General features: G+C 44.6%; 1 protein-coding gene and 1 pseudogene across 2 annotated transcripts in view; both read left to right on the top strand.

The window, feature by feature from the left end:
* The first annotated feature begins 3116 nt into the window (after window positions 1-3116).
* On the top strand, window positions 3117-3545 carry LOC308437543 (protein BUD31 homolog; annotated as a pseudogene). The gene has a single exon. The product of its transcript is annotated as a protein BUD31 homolog (transcript).
* A 6870-nt stretch (window positions 3546-10415) lies between these two features.
* Window positions 10416-19516, top strand: part of ACO1 (aconitase 1) — a 56538-nt gene continuing 47437 nt past the window's right edge. Inside the window, exon 1 of the mRNA XM_080938765.1 lies at window positions 10416-10638. The gene's annotated coding sequence lies outside the window, so the exon portion shown is untranslated. The remainder of the gene's footprint in view (window positions 10639-19516) is intronic.

Raw genomic sequence — 19516 nt, forward strand, 5'->3', positions numbered from 1 at the left:
ATTCCTAGGCACTTGGGCCTGGACTGTAAAGGAAAGTAGCTGAGCAAGCCAGAGAAGGTAGTCTGTACCAGGCCTCTCCCTTGTTTCTGCTTCCAGCTCTTATCTGACCTCCCTCAAGGATAAAGTGTCATGGAAGTGTAAGCCAAATAAACCCTTTCATCCCCAGATGGCTTTTGGTCAGTGCTCTCTCACAGCAACAGAAAGCAAACTAGGACAGAAATCCAGCATAAAAATTAGTTAATTCTTAGAAAGATTAAACTAAGCAAAAAGAAAAAATGCAACAGATTATTAAAAAATATAACCATAAAAAACAATTGCTAAGCTTCAGAAAATGGAGATTTAGACTAACAGAACTTCTCAACAAACACCATAAAAACCAGATTTCTGGCCATTTTTAGGAGCTGGAGAAAAGAACTGGTGCTGGAGTTGTGCATGAGGCGCTGAGCTTGATGGCCAGCATCATGTAAACTGGGTGGTACCTGACTGTGAGGCCAGCACTCAGGGAGTCTATGCAGACTGTGATTGCAAAGTCTCAGCTATATATTGAGCCAGCCTGGGGTAACCCTGTGGAAGTAGAAAAAGGAATTGGGAATGGGGGTGGGAAGGAGAGTTAAGAAGAACAGAGGGAAAAAGAAAGAAAGCCATTTCTCCCTCAAAGTTAAATTGTGAAGTTCCAGTAGACAGATGTAAGAGAAAATATTAAATATTACTAACTTAACAGGAGCCCAGAACCTCTGAACAAAACTAGACATGAAGGAAGAACAAGCAAGCTAGAAAGTGTACACATAAATGCAAATAAATACTGGACAATAATAATGCCTTAAAGAGTTATTACCTAAAAGTATAACATCCAAGACAATAATGGCACAGAAATGGAAAAGCAGTAAAGTAGTCAGTGTTGCAAGAACCTATAATTACTGGGGAGAAAACCAAAAGTCATAATGAACACTAGATTTGAATGCAATGAAGATGAACACTGTCCAAGCTTAGGTAAACATTAAGATGGTGAACAAAGGGCTTTGGGGAAACAACAGCAGCAGTGATCCCCAGGTTCTTCAAAGTACGGATTAATGTGGTCAAAGTCATTCTGGGAACCACAATGTCAAGCTCTTAATAAAGCTAATTTGCTGACCCAATGCTTTTATTTCTATTGTGACCTTTGGACAGACAGATCTTGGGTCATGGCATTATATTTCAGTGCCCATATAGATATGATGAATCAGTCTTGGAATTTTCCTAGCCACTTAAAAGATTAACATTCATTAATCTGTTAATGTGTCTTTTAAAGAAGTTGCAGGATGCTTGTGAGCCACTTGATGTGGGTGCTAGGAACTGGGTTCAGATCCTCTGTAAAAGCAGTATACACTCTTAGCCATCTTTCTGGCTCCCGTTAATTTTTCTTGTAGTCCATTGGCACTCTGCTTTTCCCCATGACTGCATGCTCGCCACATGTTCACATTCTGCCAACAGAGGGCAGCAGCTGACCACGATCCTGTTCACTTAACCTTGGCACTTTCATTGCAGAACTTGGAATGGGCATGATGTAGTGTGTTGCTTCTTGTCACCAAGAAGGAGATGAACATGATGAGGAAGGCTCTTCCATGTTAAAAACAACACTGCTAACTGAACTACACTACCAGCCCCCGGCTATTTTTTTCCCTCAGCATTCTCAGCATTTAAACCTACATGTGGAAGTGGTTTTCATGTACTGGAAAAAGAAATGAGCCAGGCAAATGACAAATTTGGTGGGTTTTCTCTCCTTTCATTTGTCAATGCTACCCAATCATTTCATTGGAAACATAAATCAGCAACAGCTGCCTTGGGTCATGGCATTATATTTCAGTGCTGGGACAGATATGATAGATCAGTCCTGACATTTTCCTGCCCACTTAAAAAGAGCCTAGGAAATTAACATACATGAAGGATACTCAGTAATTACACAACAATGATGAGAGTCGAGGCTGAGCTGCCCTTGGTTCTAACACCCCACCCCCCGGTGAAGATCCCTCTTACCTGGCTGTCCCTACATTACCACCCTACAGCAAGGATCTCTGTTCTGCAAAGAACAAGCTGGAAAACAGTTTAATACAGTATTGTAGACCACGTGGTGACTAAAGTTTGATCTCTCCTTTTTGTGTAACTAACAGTACTTATAGCAATACTTTGTAATGTCGAGGTGTCAGCCATTTTGTTGGTAAAGGTTGAAAGGATGAGCTCTGGCGTAAAATGAGTCTTCATGCAAACCAAGATCACCATTTTCTCTGTGACCTAAGGAAACTCACAAGACCACTCTGAACGCCAATTTCTCCCCTATGAAACAGTACTGGTAACTTTACAGACCACAAACAGTTGTTTAAATGGGCATTTAAGAAGACGATCTTTTTTTCAAATGGCTGAGAAGCACCTAAAGATATGTTCAATATCCCTAGTCATCAGGGAAATGCAAATCAAAACAACCCTAAGATTCCACTTCACACCAGTCAGAATGGCTAAGATCAAAAACTCAGGTGACAGTAGATGCTGGTGAGGATGTGGAGAAAGGAACACTCCTCCACTGTTGGTGGGGTTGTAAACTGGTACAACCACTCTGGAAATCTGTCTGGAGGCTCCTTAGAAAATTGAACATAGTACTATCTGAAGACCCAGTTATTCTACTCCTGGGCATATACCCCAAAGATGCTCCAACATATAACAAGGACACATGTTCCACCATGTTTATGGCAGCCTTATTTATAATAGCCAGAAGCTGGAAAGAACCCAGATATCCTTCAGTAGATGAATGGATACAAAAATTGTGGTACATTTACACAATGGAGTATTACTCAGCTATTAGAAACATTGACTTCATGAAATTCCTAGGCAAATGGATGAAACCAGAGACTATCATCATGAGTGAAGTAATCCAGTCACAAGAGAGCACACATGGATGTTCTTTTGTGAACTGCACAGAGAATGACAAGACAAACAACTGAAGAGGAAAAGTGATCTCCCCTAAAGACACGGAACTGGTAAGTCTGGACAAGAACCCAGGCTTGTAACCATGAAAACCAAGGATTTTTTATACTACTCTTGTACAAAAGAGATCCAGTGATCTTTACAAGCTATCTTGCTGGGAAATGCCCAAAGTCGAAAGAAGCCAAAAAGCACCTCCAGATGGCTGAGAGTTGATTGAACCAACATGGGATGAACTAGATAAAAAGATGAGAGAAGCTGAAACTGAACCCCATGAGGGAAAGAGGAAAATGGAATCTCTGTGGTCCATCTTCAGCATCCATCAGCAGAAAACCCACTACATATTCAACCTCTACCAGAGGAAAGCCATACGCAGAGAACTATGGATACTGCATTAAAGGAGGCTATGCGGACAAAACCTGACTGCAAAGTGGAAGAAGCGGGGCTATGCGAATCTACGCTGCCTACAATGCATTCAGACTCAGGACACCAACTCTGGCACCAACTGCATTTGCTGGCTTCCCAAAAGCAGGCTGGAAGAGGGTCGCATCATGGAGTGCACACACTGCGGTTGCCGGGGCTGCTCTGGCTGACACCCTTGACTCCTCTGCATCCTGGACTTTTGGACCTCGGGCTTACGCTTATTGGGCCACTGCCTCCTGAAGCAGCTCTTCTCAGAGTGGTGCTCAGAGAAAAGGCCCAGAGGGAGCATGAGCTCTAGTGTTCACCAGTTGAGATCTGTAAAAATAAAACCTTTAAACCTCTTTTTAAAAAAAGAAGATGCATGGTATGCATCCCCAAAGCTGGGAATACCCAAGAAATCATCCACAGAACTTAAAAAGCTTGAAAAGAAGAAAAGCCAAAATCGGGGTGCCTCAGTCCTTCTTAAAAGGGAGAACAAAACACTCACAGGAGGAAATGCAAGGCCAAATAGAGGAATAGGGATTGAAGAAAAGATCATTCAGAAGCCACCTCACCCGGGGATCCACCCCATATGCAGCCACCAAACCCAAGCACTATTGCTGATGCCAAGAAGTACTTGCTGGCAGGAACCAGAAAGATACGCTCCTCAGGGACTCTGCCAGAGTCATACAGATACAGCTGAGCATGCTTGCAGCTAACCATCGGACTGAACTCCAGGATCTCAATGAGGTTGCTAAAGAAAGGACTGAAGAAACTGAAAGGGGTTGCAACCTCATGGGAAGAACATTATCTACCAACCAAACCCTCCAAAACTTCCATGGACTAAAACTCCAACCATTGAGCACACACTGAGAGACCTTTGGCTTCAGTTTCATATGTAGCTGAAGATAGCAGTGTCTGGTATCGATGTGAGAAAAGGCCTTTGGTCCAGGGAGGGCACGTTTTCCCACTGTAGGGGAAGCCAAGGCAATGGGGTGGAGAGGGTGAATCTTCGTGAAGACAAGTGAAGGGGAAGGGGAGATGTGAGCAGAGTTGGGAAGGGGATAATATTTCAAATGTAAATATAGAGGTATCTAATAAAAAAAAGGAGTAGTTTTTATTAGGAAAGTGTTGCTTTATTACCAGTAGCTGGCCAGGGCATTCTGGGAAAGCCTCCAAGGATTCAGATACCTAGGCAGTAAGAAAGAGCAGAAAATTAAGGGTGTGGCAGATTGGGAGAGGGTGGGACTGAATGTTATGATGCTGCCTTTCCTTATGATGATAGCTTTGGGGGTTAAAAAGAACAATAAAGTATTAATTTCAATTTTTTCCTGGCATGGAAAAATGTGTACACTGAATGAAGGAGAAAGGAGATATTCTGGTCTTCTCAAATAGGAAATTTAGGAGGAACAGTTTATACTTCATTTGTTGACAGATTTCATTCCTCTGTGCTAGGCAAGAGAAACCTGAACTGTGTGGAGGCTAACAGGAACCAATGAGGAAGCAGCGGTGAGGTGCTGACAGCAGGCAGAGTCAGCAGCCCCGTGCTGCCGTCTGTGATGTGTTAGGCTCCGTGTGCCAGGGAAGGAATGAACTGGCATGCCTCCCAGTCCTCATGAAGTAGATCTTTCTAGGTAGTAGTTCCCTGTGCCAATCTATGAGCATGCTAAAACAGAATTGTGTGATAAAATCTTAGCTTCCTCAGAATCTGAAAACGGATTCCATCCACAAAACAATGAATCAGACACTTTAGGGTACATGGGAAGCTATATTTTTAAAGTGTCCTCTGATTCTGAAAAATACCACCAGTGTTTCATGGAAGAAAGGCTGCTATGTTCCCAAGTACCATGCCATTAATGGCGTGGTAAAGAGCAGCTGAGAAGAAGGGCGTAGAAACCTCCCAGATCTTGGCAAGCATTCTTAGCTACCTCCTTTCTTTTCACATCTGTGATTGGACTGTTTTCTTCACTGGCTATCAGTTATATTCATGTTGTAATTGAACCTTAAGATAGGCCAAGTCATTGAAGTCAGGTAGGCTTGGCTTCACCCTACTTCCGGCCTTCCACGGACTCTCACCTTAATGCCCAGGGGATGCTAATACTCCTGTTCTTCAGGTTTTTATGGTGAACATCTAACATACATGGGCATCCAAGAAACAAACTGTCCACTGAATGGAGATGGAATTTGGGGAGTGGGTGGAAAGTCTCCTTATCTGTTAGATGCAGAAATTATACCTCCTCTACAAAACTGAGTATAGTGGAGGTAATGTTGTACAGCAAGATCAAGAGACAGACAGAAATACAACAGTCAGATATACTGAGGACTCAATTCACTGTGGCCCATCTCACACCACTCAGCTCTTTAATGGCGGTTGGAGGAGCTGAAGTGAATGACATGAAAAGATTCAGCCATGGGTCTCTACTTCTAGCATAGTAACTGCATTACTGTATAGACTGGCCAAACAGATGAGAAGGACCAAGTCTTCCCTTACTGACATCTGGCTAGAGATTAAATATAATTGAGTATAGATGACAAGACTTAATTTCACACACATTTCAAATGCTTACTTTCCCTCCTAATAAGTTGAGTTATTGGGTGCCAGGCAGGGTTGATTTTTAGATCAACAACTGCCAAACATGCTCTTTGTACACTACTGCCTTGAGTAGGGCTCTATCTACAAGGCAGCTTATCCTGACAACTGGCAGACTGTCATCAGGCCATTGTGGTTGCTTCAGATGCACTGCAGATGCCCGGGGCTGGGGGGATGCTGAGACACCATTCCTACAGTGATATGAAGAAATGTCTACTCACCCCAGACTGATCAGAGACCAAAGTACAAACACTGTCAGAAGTCCAACCTAGTGAACCAATAAGTTTTGATTTGTTTTACTTACAGAAATATGTGTGAGGAGTTACTCATAGGAGCAGAAACTACTCAAAGACATCTGTATCACCAAAGCCCACCCTAGCATAGATAACGGTTCACAAAAACTAGAAACCTGGAAAACAACGGACATCCCACAAACAATTCAGTGTTTTAGAGGGTATGTTTTTTTTCTAGGTGGTAGAGTTGGTCTGAATCTCTTCCCGGCAGCTATGCTGGACTTTGCGTCTTCTAGGCAGCTTGGCTTGAGAGTGACTCTGAACAACTCTTACTGCTTATATACATTTGAAGTGGAGAGTGATTCTGGTCAGTTTCAGGAACTCCCTGAAGCTATTTTGAGTCATTTACTTACTGTTTTATGAAGCTTCCCTGCAGTGTGGAGTGTTTCACCCCTGTGAATATCCTGTCTTGAAACAGCCTGTTGTTTTACCTCCCCTTTATATCTTAAGAACTTCTATCTTAAGAAGTTTCCTTCCAAAATGCAAGGCTGGAAAGACTGCTACTCAACAGCTAGCTATTCCACAGAAACAAGGAGCACTCTACCTACTGGCTGCTGTTGAAGCTAAAACTTTTGATCCAGGAGCCCCTGCTCCAATCATGACTTCTTCAGCAAACTGACTTTGGAGAACTGACCTCTGTAAAACAGCCAAAAAAATTCCAGATGAGTCTGCAAACTGGGAAGTAGTCTTCCTCCAGACTAGGGAAGGGAGTAACAATTTATTGACTCTGGGAGAAAAGTAAACTGTGATTTGGTACAATGTGGGGCTTGTCATTTTGTTTATGCAGCACTTGTGATTAGAAGAGTGCCTGTGCAGGGATGTGACCAGTGAAATTACAGTCCATACACAAGTGTGTCCTGTCCACTTCCAGCCATGTGAGGCTGTTTCCTCTAACTTCGTTAGTCTGCAAGACTCCTGGGATTGCAATATTAGGCCGAATACAGCACCTAGTCTCTATCAAGCTAGGCAGGTTATACAGAGGGAAGATGCGGCTTCCATATCTGATGGCAGAGACAAAAAAACTTCCATATCTGATGACAGAGACAAAAAAACTTCCATTTCTGATGGCAGAGACAAAAAAACTTCCATATCTGATGGCAGAGACAAAAAACTTCCATATCTGATGGCAGAGACAAAAAAAACTTCCATATCTGATGGCAGAGACAAGAACTTTTATATCTGATGGCAGAGACAAAAAACTTCCATATCTGTTGACAGAGACAAAAACTTCCATATCTGATGACAGAGACAAAACAGCACTGGCATTGGTAGTGACTAAGTAGCTGAAGAGTTCCAGAGTCATCAATAACTAAGACTATCAAAGTCAGTGGTCAAAGATCAGAGAGACAACACAGAAGGCAGCTAAGAGTTCCCGAGCTCAGGTGTTTGCTGGCAGGAACCAGATAGGGGTGCCTCCTTGGGGCTCTGCCAGAGTCATGCAGCTGAGCATGCTAGCAGCTGAGCATCAGACTGAGCATGAGGACTTTGGTGAGGGTGCTGGGGGGTGGGGATGTAGGAGGTGAAGAGGGTTGTGGACTTATGGGAAGAACAACATTGTCGACCAACCAAATCTTCCACAGCTCCCATGAACTAGAACACCAGCCATTGAGCGCGCATTGAGAGGCCCATGGCTCCAGGTGCATATGCAGCAGAGAGTAGCAGTGTCGGGCATCAGTGTGAGAAGAGGCCTTTGGCCCAGGGAGGGCGTGTTTTCCCAGTGTGGGGGAAGCCAAGGCACTGAGGTGGAGAGGGTGATTGGGAGAGGGTGCACCTTTGTGAAGACAAGTGGAGGGGGAGGGGGGCTGTGAGTGGGATGGGGGAATGGGATAACATTTCAAATATAAATACAGAGAGTATCTAATTAAAATTAAAAAAAAGAAATTCAAGGTATATTTATTTTCTAAATAGATTAAAAAAAGAGAGAGAGAGATAAAACATTCTTCCAAAAAAATGAGTTCCCGAGCCCTTCAAGAGCTCTGACCTATACTACTATGGAATGGTTAAAGGATTTCCAGGACAGGAAATGCAAGAAGCTATGACTACATAGGAAGAGCAAGAGTGTAGGCAGGCAGAAGCTCTAAAGAACAGGAAGCAGAAACTGTAAAGCTTGGTCTCTTTGATGGCAATCCTGACAACCAAAGATCAGTAGTTACAAGTCTACCAGCTGCAGAGAATAAGCAAGAGCAATGAGCCTCTGCCTCGAGTACCTGGAATAATAAACCTTAGACTTTGACAGTTTGGAACTGAATTCCAGTCTATGAGTGTTGGGATTCTGCAGACCCCACCCCTCAGTTACCTGGCAACAGCCAGGTATGCTCTGCCCCACTGACCTGACCCTGTAAAGGGCGCTGCTTGCCCTCTCCTCTCTCTTGCCTCTCTTGTTCTCTCTTTTGATATCTCCCCCTTACCCCTCCTTTCCCCTTCCCTTCCCCACTCTCTCTCCACGTGCTCATGGCTGTCCTCTACTCCACTACTCCTCCATTCCTCTCTTGTCTCTCTCTGCCTCCACTACCCTCTTAACTCTCCTGTAACCTAAATAAACTCTATTCCGTACTATACCATCATGTTGCTGGTCCCTCAGGAGGAAGAGATTCCCAACATGGGCCCCCAGAGGCATCTCTCTTGCCCCCAGGCCTCTCCGCACCTCCATGGGCCGTATCCTCCCCCCTCCCCCACTCTCTTCATCCTTTTCCTAATATTGGTGCTGAAACCCAGGACGTCATCTTTTAACAACATTGGTGCCCCATGACTTTTAACAAAAATGAGTTCCTGGAACTCAGGGCCTTCAACACTAAGTGACAACCTAGAGCAGCAAAAGCCCCATCCCTAGCCAGATGTTTGACATACTAGTTATTAGTCATTCTCCCTGTATGATGCTTATTCAAGTAACTCAATATCTTAGGGTTTCTACTCCTGCACAAACATCATGACCAAGAAGCAAGTTGGGGAGGAAAGGGTTTACTCAGCTTACACTTCCACACTGCTGTTCATCACCAGAGGAAGTCAGGACTGGAACTCAAGCAGGTCAGGAAGCAGGAGCTGAGGCAGAGGCCATGGAGGGATGTTGCTTACTGGCTTGCTTCTCTTGGCTTGCTCAGCCTGCTTCCTTATAGAACCCAGGTCTCCGAGCCCAGGAATGCACCACCCACAATGGGCTGAGCCAGGGATGGCACCACCCACAGTGGGCTGGGCCAGGGATGGCTCCACCCACAATGGGCGGGGCCCTCCCCCCTAGATCACTAGTTGAGAAAATGCCTTACAGCTGGATCTCATGGAGGCATTTCCTCAACTGAGGCTCCTTTCTCTGTGATAACTCCAGCTTGTGTCAGGTTGACACAGAACCAGCCAGTACACTCAATGAAGAAACCTACACTGAATTTCCAAACACTCTGGGCAGCAAATCCTCACAGCCTTTCATGTAGAGCTAATCATATCTCTGAATTTACACTGACTTGAGAGGCTACACTGCTAAACATGAACAGAACCCCTACTCATTCTCACAGCTCAGCCTTTAGGTCGGTGGACAGCACGTTATATAACGGGTTGCTGTGGGCTGGAAGCAAGTTTTATGTAGAAATTTTGCATTCTGTGTAAGTTACAGAAATGTTGAGGTCCTATTTTTCGAGGGTGTTCCTGATATCTGCTTCTTGTGCTTTATGCAAGTAGAAACAGAGAACTGGCTTTTTCAGGCAATTACAGGTCACATTCTGTCCCACGTGAGTGACAGTCAGCCTTCTCCCTTGCTCCAGAAGACCTAGAAACCCGCTCTACACTTCCTGGGACTGAGCCACTAGCAATGCTAGATGCAACCCTAAGGCCCAGTCTCTCCCGCCTATGGGGCGGAGCCACGAAGATCAATGGCCTTCAGCTTAGGGCCTTCGTGCTCTGGGCAGTAGGGAGGGGTGGAGCAAATCCTAGGCTCCGCCCCTGCCCGAGGCCAACAGTCTCTGGATCTAGGGGCGGGGCCCGGGCTCGGGCGCCCCACCCCTCAGCTTAAGTCCCCAGGGTCGGCCATGTAGGGGATTCGTCCCTCAAATATGACCTGCCTTCAGTCTCTCGAAAAGGAGGTGTCCTAAGTATTGTCCCTTGTCCGGAACCTCAAGTTCTGGCCCTTGGGACTGAATAGGCCCTAGACTCCGCCCATCTGCCGTGGTCGGAAGGTTCCGAAGGGCGGGCAGACCCGGTTCAGCCTCCAAAGCTTCAGCCACAGCCTGCAGCTTCTGAAGGGAGGAGGTGCCCAGGCCCCGCCCCTCTCCTGCAGCAGCTCGTTCCGGCCGGCTCTTGCTCCGGTCCCGCCTCGCTGCCAAAGCGTCCGGAGAACCGCTCAGGGGGAGGAGCGCGGAGTCGGCCTAGATCCTTGCTAGCACCCGGCCGTGTGCTCGGTGAGCCCCACTGTGAGCGGTGAGTACCACGCGGCCCCGGGGCATCGGTGCAGGCCTTTCCCACGGTGCAGACCGGGAGACAGCAGGCGAGCTGCGTGGGGAGGCCGTGGAGCTGGCTCCTGGGGTGACCTCTCTGCCCGCTCCCCAGCCTGCGTCGCTTTGGTCTGGGAGTGGCTTTACTCCGCGCCCCGAGAGTTGTCGCCTTAGTGTGAGGGCCGCGCCGCCGCCGGGGTGTCATTCTGCCAGGCCGGCCCTCACACTAAGGGATAGAAAGCAGCGATTGGGCCTGGCAGGTTGGAGACCCCAACACGGGGCGAAGACTGGTGGGCTGAGGGTGAGAGACCCCTCAGTGAAAGGGTTGGGCATAGAGTCCAAGGTGATTGATTGAGAAACCTAAGGAAAACGGGACTGTACTACTCCGCCAGGCCAGTATTACTAGAACTGCACATCTCCTTGCACGCATGACAGCCTCCAAGCAGAAGTTGCTGAACTTTGGATTTAGGACCGGCTGTGCGCCTAAGAAACTTTTGTTATATGCATTGTACCTATTGATTTTTGTGTATATATACAACGTGTAGACATTTGATATGCTTGATTCAGAATAGACCAATTATATTTTAACATAACATTTTTTAAAATCCCGTGTTTTCCAAAACATTGTTATTAACAGTGGCATTGTTTAACCTTTCTGCAAATTGCTGCTTAGAAGACACTCAGCCTATTGCAGTGTGACATGTCATGTAATTTCCGAAGACTTTCAGGTATATTGATGAAAGTGTAACATTGTATTGTTTAGAAGTGGTTTTGGCAGCCCAGATGCCTACCTGCATCTGTGTTTCTCTGCAGCGTGTTTTAGAACTACTGAAGTAGCCGTAGGAGGCACAGCTCACTGGGTTCGCCACTTTATGGAGCTAGTTAACCTCTGATACTCAGGAGCGCTCTGGACTTCACTTCAGAACTGAATGCCAGATCCCCACCGTTGGTGGTGACTCTGGGCTTCTGCAAACTCACCGACGGTTCATGTGTGCCTTGGTTGTTTCTATGTACACATCCATTTCCATGGAAGCATCGGGTTCCTGCATTAATGGTCCAAACCAGACCCATGGGTTGAGGGAGGTGTGTATGAATAGGTTTAGGGTAATGTTACCAGCTAGCTGAGAGGTGATCTCTGAAATACCAGGTGGCATGTTCTTGCCTTCTTTCCCTCTGTTCAGTTCTGTCTGTGGTTTCTAGCCTTGAATTTGTTGATGTGTCCCAGTCTCTGAATTCTGCCACTTCCACATTCCTGGTGAGCTCTGTGTGTGGTCCTTCCTCTGACACTAGAAAGCAGTTGCCTAGCATGTCCGTGTGCAATAGATGGAATGCTGCATTAGAATCTTTCCTTTGTTTCATGCTGGCTACACAAATTTGAGATAAAATTATGTACATGTTAGCATATACATATATATATATATCAAACCAAACACATTTCTTTATCCTCTACCCAAGAGGGTATTGTGTTCTGATTGAGCAGCTTAAGCACTTTGGATAATACATTAGAAATGGTTTCTGCATGTCCTGTTGTACCCACAGTCAGGAAGGAGGGACTGGGATGTAAACCCTGGACACTTGTCTTGGTATAAGACTTTGCAGCGATGCTGGAGTAGATACATCTCATCCCCAACTCTTCTGAATCTTGGGAAATTAAAGATTTTAAAAGATGAAGGGCCCATCTGGAATTAATTTACAGTCACGAACATAGGTAACTACCATTCAGTTAAGATAATTTCTGGTCTGTATTTGTACATGAAACACAGTCATGTAAGAAAAGCAATACCTGCAAGTAAAGTGTGTATCAAAGCACATGCAAAGGGTACCAGAGGCCTAATGTGAAGGGCAATGAAAATAAAAGGTGCCCATTACCATGTTCCTGGTAAACAACGTTGTCCTGTTTACTCCCTTCTGCCTTGTAGGAGAAAATACCTCCTGGGGTAGCTAGAACCTGGATAGGGAAATCCCCTCCAACCTGTGTGAATTCTTGGCCTTGTGGAGGTCACTTGAGCTCTCAGAACCTCAGTGTCTCTGACTTTACAACTAGGCCATTGTTAGTAGGTGAGCCCTGAGCACCCAGGGCTTCCTGGGAGATTCATGCGTTTCTTCTCAGTTCTGTGTCCAGCGGTTACATTTCTGAATAGGCTTTAATGGGAATATTTATTTACACCCTGGAAATCATCCAGCACTCCATATCTGAGCTTTTCCTACCCAGGAACAAATTGCTAAACATTTACCAACACACTGCTGCTGTTGTTGGAGCCAGGGCTCATTTAATTTGTTTAGTTTCTTTCTTTCTTTCCTTCTGTTTTTCTTCCTTTCTTCCTTCCTTCCTTCTTTCTTCCTTTCTTTTTTTTTTCAAAACCAGACCCCTTAGCTGGAACAAAATTACTAGGTATGGGGAGTTTTATTCAAGTTTTCCAAATTTTTCATAGATGGGGGTGGGGGAAGCTATATTTAAAATATACTAATATTGATCAACATTGTGTGTGTGTGAGAGAGAGAGAAAGAGAGAGAGAGAGAGAGAGAGAGAGAGAGAGAGAGAGAGAGAGAGAGAGAGAGAGTGTGAAAAACCAAACAGCAGAAGCCACACCATGCAGTTCTTATGCTGCTACTGTATGAAAGCAGCCATGGCTGTATAAAGCAAAGGAACTTATCTGTGTTCAAATACAACCTGTTAACAAAACAGGTACTGGGCTGTGGTTTATGAACCCTTATACTAGAATATAAAGAGGAAGCCTGTTTCAAAATATCTTCTGTGTAAAAAGGAGATTCTTTAGAAATTCTGGGAGTGGAATCTCCAAAATGGATGTATGTGGAAGTTGAAGCTACAGAGGACTTAGAAGCAACCATAGAAGAACGTAAAGAGGTTGTTCACAGAAGGACTCCATTGGCATGCACAGTGAGTGGGAATCCTTATTCCCAGCTCTCTGGAGCCATCTCAGGTTTTTACTGGGGTAGATGAACCAGCCTTCTAATACAGTGTAGACTTTAACTGTAGGCACAAAACCACCAGCATCTCTAACAGCTATCCTAACTTCAGGGGCAGGATAGATCTTCCTTATACACGTGTAGATTATAATATTTACACATGTTTGTACACATACTATAGGCATGTACATGTTACCTGTACACATACATAAGTTGTATTCTTATGTGATCTCACACCCAGGAACTTAAAGTAGCCTCAGAAGTGGAAAACAAGCAGTAAACCATTAACAGTTGCCATTTCTAAGAAGGAGGGGAGAGTAGGATAAAACCAAGTCAAGAAGGAGCCTTTCCCCTCTTAGTTTTTGTAATATTAGAACCTTATCTGTCTTGTTGGATTCATGGGTTGTTTTTGCAACCTCAAGCAAGAAAGAAAATTGGAACAGCCTATGCCTTTAAAGGGAGATGGGTGATTTTTTTTTTTTTTTTTTTTTTTTTTTTGGTAAGAATGCTCCTACACCACACCCCCAAAATAAGGCAGGTGTCTTAGTGTTTTGTTGTTGTAAAGAGACATCATGACTATGACAACTCTTAGAAAAGAAAGCACTTAATAGGGCTTGCTTAGTTTCAGAGGTTTAGTCCATTATCGTCACCAGGAATGCGCTGTCAGGAAGGCAGACTTGGTGCTTGATCTACTTCAGCCAATAAGAAGAGGAGAAACTCAAAGCCCACCCCCGGTGACACACACCTTCCAACAAGGCAACACCTCATAATCCTCCTCAAGTAGTGTGATTCCCTAATGACCAAGCATTCAAATACATGAATTTCACACCACCACAGCAAGTGGCATTGCTGTGTCACATTGCGGAGTAAGTATGTGTAATACTAGTATATATTAACCCAATATTCAGAGCAAACCCTCTCAAGTCAAAACATCTCAGTATATATCCCTAGTGTTTGCTTAAATTCTTACTAGAGGTTAGAAGTGCTAAAAGCTAAATGTTCATTAATGGGCCCTATGCAAACCTTTGCACTGGTGCTATGAAAATCTGGTATGTAGTACTTAAGATAAAAGGTCTAAAGTGAGTGTTTCCTTTGATCTCTGTTTTTGAGGAGAGAAAATAAAAGTGTGCTCATGGGTGTGTGTGTGTGTGTGTGTGTGTGTGTGTGTGTGTGTGTGTGTGCGTGCGTGCGCATGTGTCCACCTGGGTAAAGAGACTGGGTTGGCCACAGTAATTAGTAGATTTCTCTTGGTGATGGGGTTAATGTGGGATTTGGATTTTCCTCAACATTGCTTCTTAGAGCTTTGCAGCATAAATATGTTCTAAATTTGCTTGTGACAAAGCTAATCAGCACAGTTGTTTTACAAGTAACACGTGGAGAAAACAGTTGCCCCCTTCTTAAGCTGAGTCACCAACAGGCTGCCTGGGCTTTGCAGGGCTTTTTTTCCCAGTGGAGGCAAGAGAGGAGAGCAAGGCGTGGGGAACTGAAAACAGGCTCACTGACTACTGGAGTCACATTGTGCTGTGTTGACTTCCCCCTGGAGTCTACTGTGACCCTTTGTCCACTTGACTGGGAGGTTAGATTTAGTGCCATCAGCTGACCTCTTCCTGGATCTTTTGGATGCCCCCTGACCCTCCATCTGTCTCTGCCTTTCTGTCTCTCTCTTGCTCGCTCACTTGATGTCTCATTTTGAACTATCTTAATAAGAAATTTGGGACACACAAGTGATCTAGCTTCTACAGTCTGGACATTACCTAGAGACCTGTCTCTTCTTCCATATCCTTCCTCCTCCCTCACCTTCTCCCTGAGCCAGGAGTTGTCTTCTAGTTCAGCTGCTTACATTAACAAAAGGAACTAACACCCTTCTTTATGGTGCTTTTGTTTGTTCTTTTGTCTGTCTTTCAGTTGCCTCCGGTGAATCTGGTAGAGCCTCAGTGCTTGAGCCCTCCCACCTTTGCTCTTAACCTCACCTGAGCCAACTCTGGCTTTTCTAAAGCCTTCCTCCCATCCCAGTTGTAGCTGGTTTTATGCACTGTTCTTTCTTCTGGCCCTTTCATATTGTAATTAAATGTGTGATTTGTCAGTGTTTTCTTTTAGGTTGTAATCTTTGAGTAAAAGGTGTGTCTTTTTATCTTCTTTTGTTCTGTGGTACCTAGTAATTACTGCAATAAAGATCCTCCAGAGATGCACGCCAAGAGTTGATAACTCCCTGGAGCAGAGCTGGATAGATGGCTCACCAATTTAAGAACACTGGCTGATCTTTCAAAGGGCCTGAGTTCTGTTCCCAGCACCCACATGATAGCTCCAATCATCTGTAACCCCAGTTTCAGGGGGTCCCTCTGGCCTCTCCACCTGTACCAACCACCCAAACGGTGTACATGCATGCATGCAGGCAAAACCACTCATATGCATTAAATAAAAATATATTAAAAAGAATCAATGGAGGAATAAAACGAGTGTAAAAGATGTTTTCAAACATTAGCTATGGCTGAGTAAAGTTTCTCATTTGCATAGATTTTTGAAAGTCTTAAAGAGTTGTGATGGACCAGTCGTTTGCTTTGCTTGTTTTTTAAGAAAAATTAAAAAACATCTGTATCTGGAACCTTCTTAAGATTAGATCTGTCTAATCTTACGATGCTTCTTCCCAGTCCAGGAAAAGTACTTAAAAATCCATATCTTATTAGATGAGAGTGTTTCTTGGCTCTGTTTAATAAATGTGTTTTAAGGTATAGATTTAAATCTATAAGAGGAATGGGCTATTTTTCTAGCCTTCCACCTTCATGCAGTAATTTGGTAACATCTCATCAATTACTGTAACTCATGTCATAAAGCTCCCAGGATGTGCAGTGCTTAGTGGGTTTAACTCTCTCAGACGTCACAGTTCCTTGTCACATGGGCAGAGAAGCACAGACAGGTACTGTGACTTTAAATATGCAAAGAAACAGTGATTTTTTTTTTAAATCTTCTTTAGGAAATTCTTGTCTACTGTCCTAAGGAGTAGCCAAACTGAAGTGCAAATTAGAAAGCAAAGAATTGGGGATTAAATGTTATGGACTTGCAAGGGCATGAACCCACCTTGCTAAGCACGGTATGTCAGAGCAGTGCGGCACTGGTTCTGACCACTGACTGCTTTATTATCTACATTACGACTTCTCATTCTCTGAGTCAGCAGTTCCTTTGACTTTGCAGATGTGACTGTGCTTCTCTCTCTTGTTCACTGCTGACTTAGGGCAGTTTGGGGAAGCTTGGAAGCCTGTTTCTGTATGACTTGCCTTGGACCATCGCTCCAAATGACTATACAGACCACTGATTACTCGTTGTCCCCTCATCTTTCATGTGTTAGCATTACAGAACAGGTTACAGGTTATGCCACGGTTCAGGACGATGCATCATTCTAAGTTGGCCTCCTACGTGATTCACTAGTTTGAATCTTTGGTTGAGAAGAAGAGCGATTAATAGACTTGGTCAAGAACGGCCAAGAGTCTGCCATGTTTGAGAGCTGTACCAGGGAGATGTAAGGAAGATGAGAGTCTGTTGCATTCTCCAGCCTTGGGAGTCAGGATGTTGTTTCCTGCATTGGCAAGATAAGGAATCAGTTGTCTTCATGCTGCTTGCTTGCCTTACGTGCTTGCCTTACCTGCATGCCTTAATGCATCCCTTACATACTTACCTTACGTGCATGCCTTACATGCTTACCTTACATGCATGCCTTACATGCTTGCCTTACATGCATGCTTTAATGCATGCCTTACATGCTTGCCTTACATGCTTACCTTACATGCATGCCTTACATGCTTGCCTTACATGCATGCTTTAATGCATGCCTTACATGCTTGCCTTTCATGCATGCCTTACATGCTTGCCTTACATGCATGCCTTACATGCTTGCCTTACATGCTTGCCTTAATGCATGCCTTACATGCTTGCCTTAATGCATGCCTTACATGCTTGCCTTACATGCTTGCCTTAATGTATGCCTTACATGCATGCCTTACATGCTTGCCTTACATGCATGCCTTACATGCTTGCCTTAATGCATGCCTTACATGCTTGCCTTACATGCTTGCCTTAATGTATGCCTTACATGCTTACCTTACATGCATGCCTTACATGCTTGCCTTACATGCATGCCTTACATGCTTGCCTTACATGCATGCCTTACATGCTTGCCTTACATGCTTGCCTTAATGCATGCCTTACATGCTTGCCTTACATGCTTGCCTTACATGCTTGCCTTAATGCATGCCTTACATGCTTGCCTTAATGTATGCCTTACATGCATGCCTTACATGCTTGCCTTACATGCATGCCTTACATGCTTGCCTTAATGCATGCCTTACATGCTTGCCTTACATGCATGCCTTACATGCTTGCCTTACATGCTTGCCTTAATGCATGCCTTACATGCTTGCCTTACATGCTTGCCTTACATGCATGCCTTCACTATTCACATCAACCCATCCTTTCCAAGTTGCCCCAAATTAAGGACATTTTAGGGAGCTTGAGACTGTCTGGTCCTCACTTAGATACATTAGAGTTTGAATTATTTGTGATTTAGTTCTTTCAAACGCTATTTAATTTGGATATTTGTATGTGAAATGACTCTGCCTGTAGCTGAGAGGTTGCATCCTGAGTGCAAGAGAGTTGACTGTGGCAAGATGAGGCCTGAGATTAACTCCTAGCTAGGCTATCGCCCAGAGGCCTCACAGGTGATCATACCCTTCTGACTGTCACTTATAAAATAAGACAGTGGCACCTTGTGAATGAGTTGCTTAAAGAGTTGTTCACCAAGTCTCCTTATCAGGAATTCACTGATCATCTTGTGAAAACCCACACCAGAGTCTCTGTTCAGAGGACCCAGGCTCCAGCTGTGGCTACCACATAAGGATTTTTATAAAAGACAAAATAAATAATGAACCAAGAAAAAAAAAGAGTTGTTCAGCACTTTTAGGTGCTTGGCACTGCAGTAACAACCCGCGTATCCTTGAGCAGTAGCTGCTTCTGCCCTGTGATGTTGTAGTGCTTCCCAGCTGTGGTCCTGACCCCACCCACCTTCAGGTCTCAGCAAATGCATGAGTGAATGAAGGTGATGTTATCTGCAAACATACTAGGTCACATTATCCTAAGACACATGTGGCCCACAGGCTTGATACTCCTTCCTTGGACAGTCCAAAGAGGCACAGATACCAAGACTCTATTACTTGTTACATCTCTGACCTAAGGAAGTGGCTGGCAGTCATGTGTGTCAGCCACACCACATGAATTCACTGAGCTGGAACTACAGTGTTATTGCCTAAGAGTTTGAGGGACTGCATTTTGCATTGCAGTCCAAATCTCAACACTTCTGCCTGTGGCTTCAGAGTGTCCCATACTGGCTGTGATGATCCCTGCTGTGGGGCAGGAATATGCTGACAGAGAGACAGGAGGGAGTCTCAGGCTCTGCAAGCTTTTGCTGTTCTTGTAGGAAATCACTCAGACAGGTTTGTGTTTGTGAGCTTGTGGGAACTTAGCATGGGTCATTTTCTCTTGAGTCCTAACAGTTCTGAGACTCTGACTAGACCACCTTGGGACCTCCAAAACCTGGTGAATGCCAAAGTAAAAGTAGCCTTGGGAGGTCCCTGGAAAGAGTCTCAGCTGCTCCTGCTATGTAAGACTTCCCTCCCTCTGCTCTTCCTCCAAATGTAGATGCAAGCCAGGAATGGTGGCACATAAGCCTCAAATTCTAGCATTTGGGAAACTGAGGCAAGAGGTAACATTTACAACACACAGATTGACACACTCTCACACATACACAGTCACACCCATTTACACACACACTCACATATACACACTCACATTCACCCACACTCACAATTTAGATGCAGAGAGGGTAGTTGTGGTCTCTGTGGGCAACTCTTACTAAGCCCACTAATAACCATAAGAAACGGCAGGTGAAG

Source organism: Micromys minutus, assembly GCF_963924665.1.
Source record: "Micromys minutus genome assembly, chromosome: 26".
Taxonomy (NCBI): Eukaryota; Metazoa; Chordata; class Mammalia; order Rodentia; family Muridae; genus Micromys; species Micromys minutus.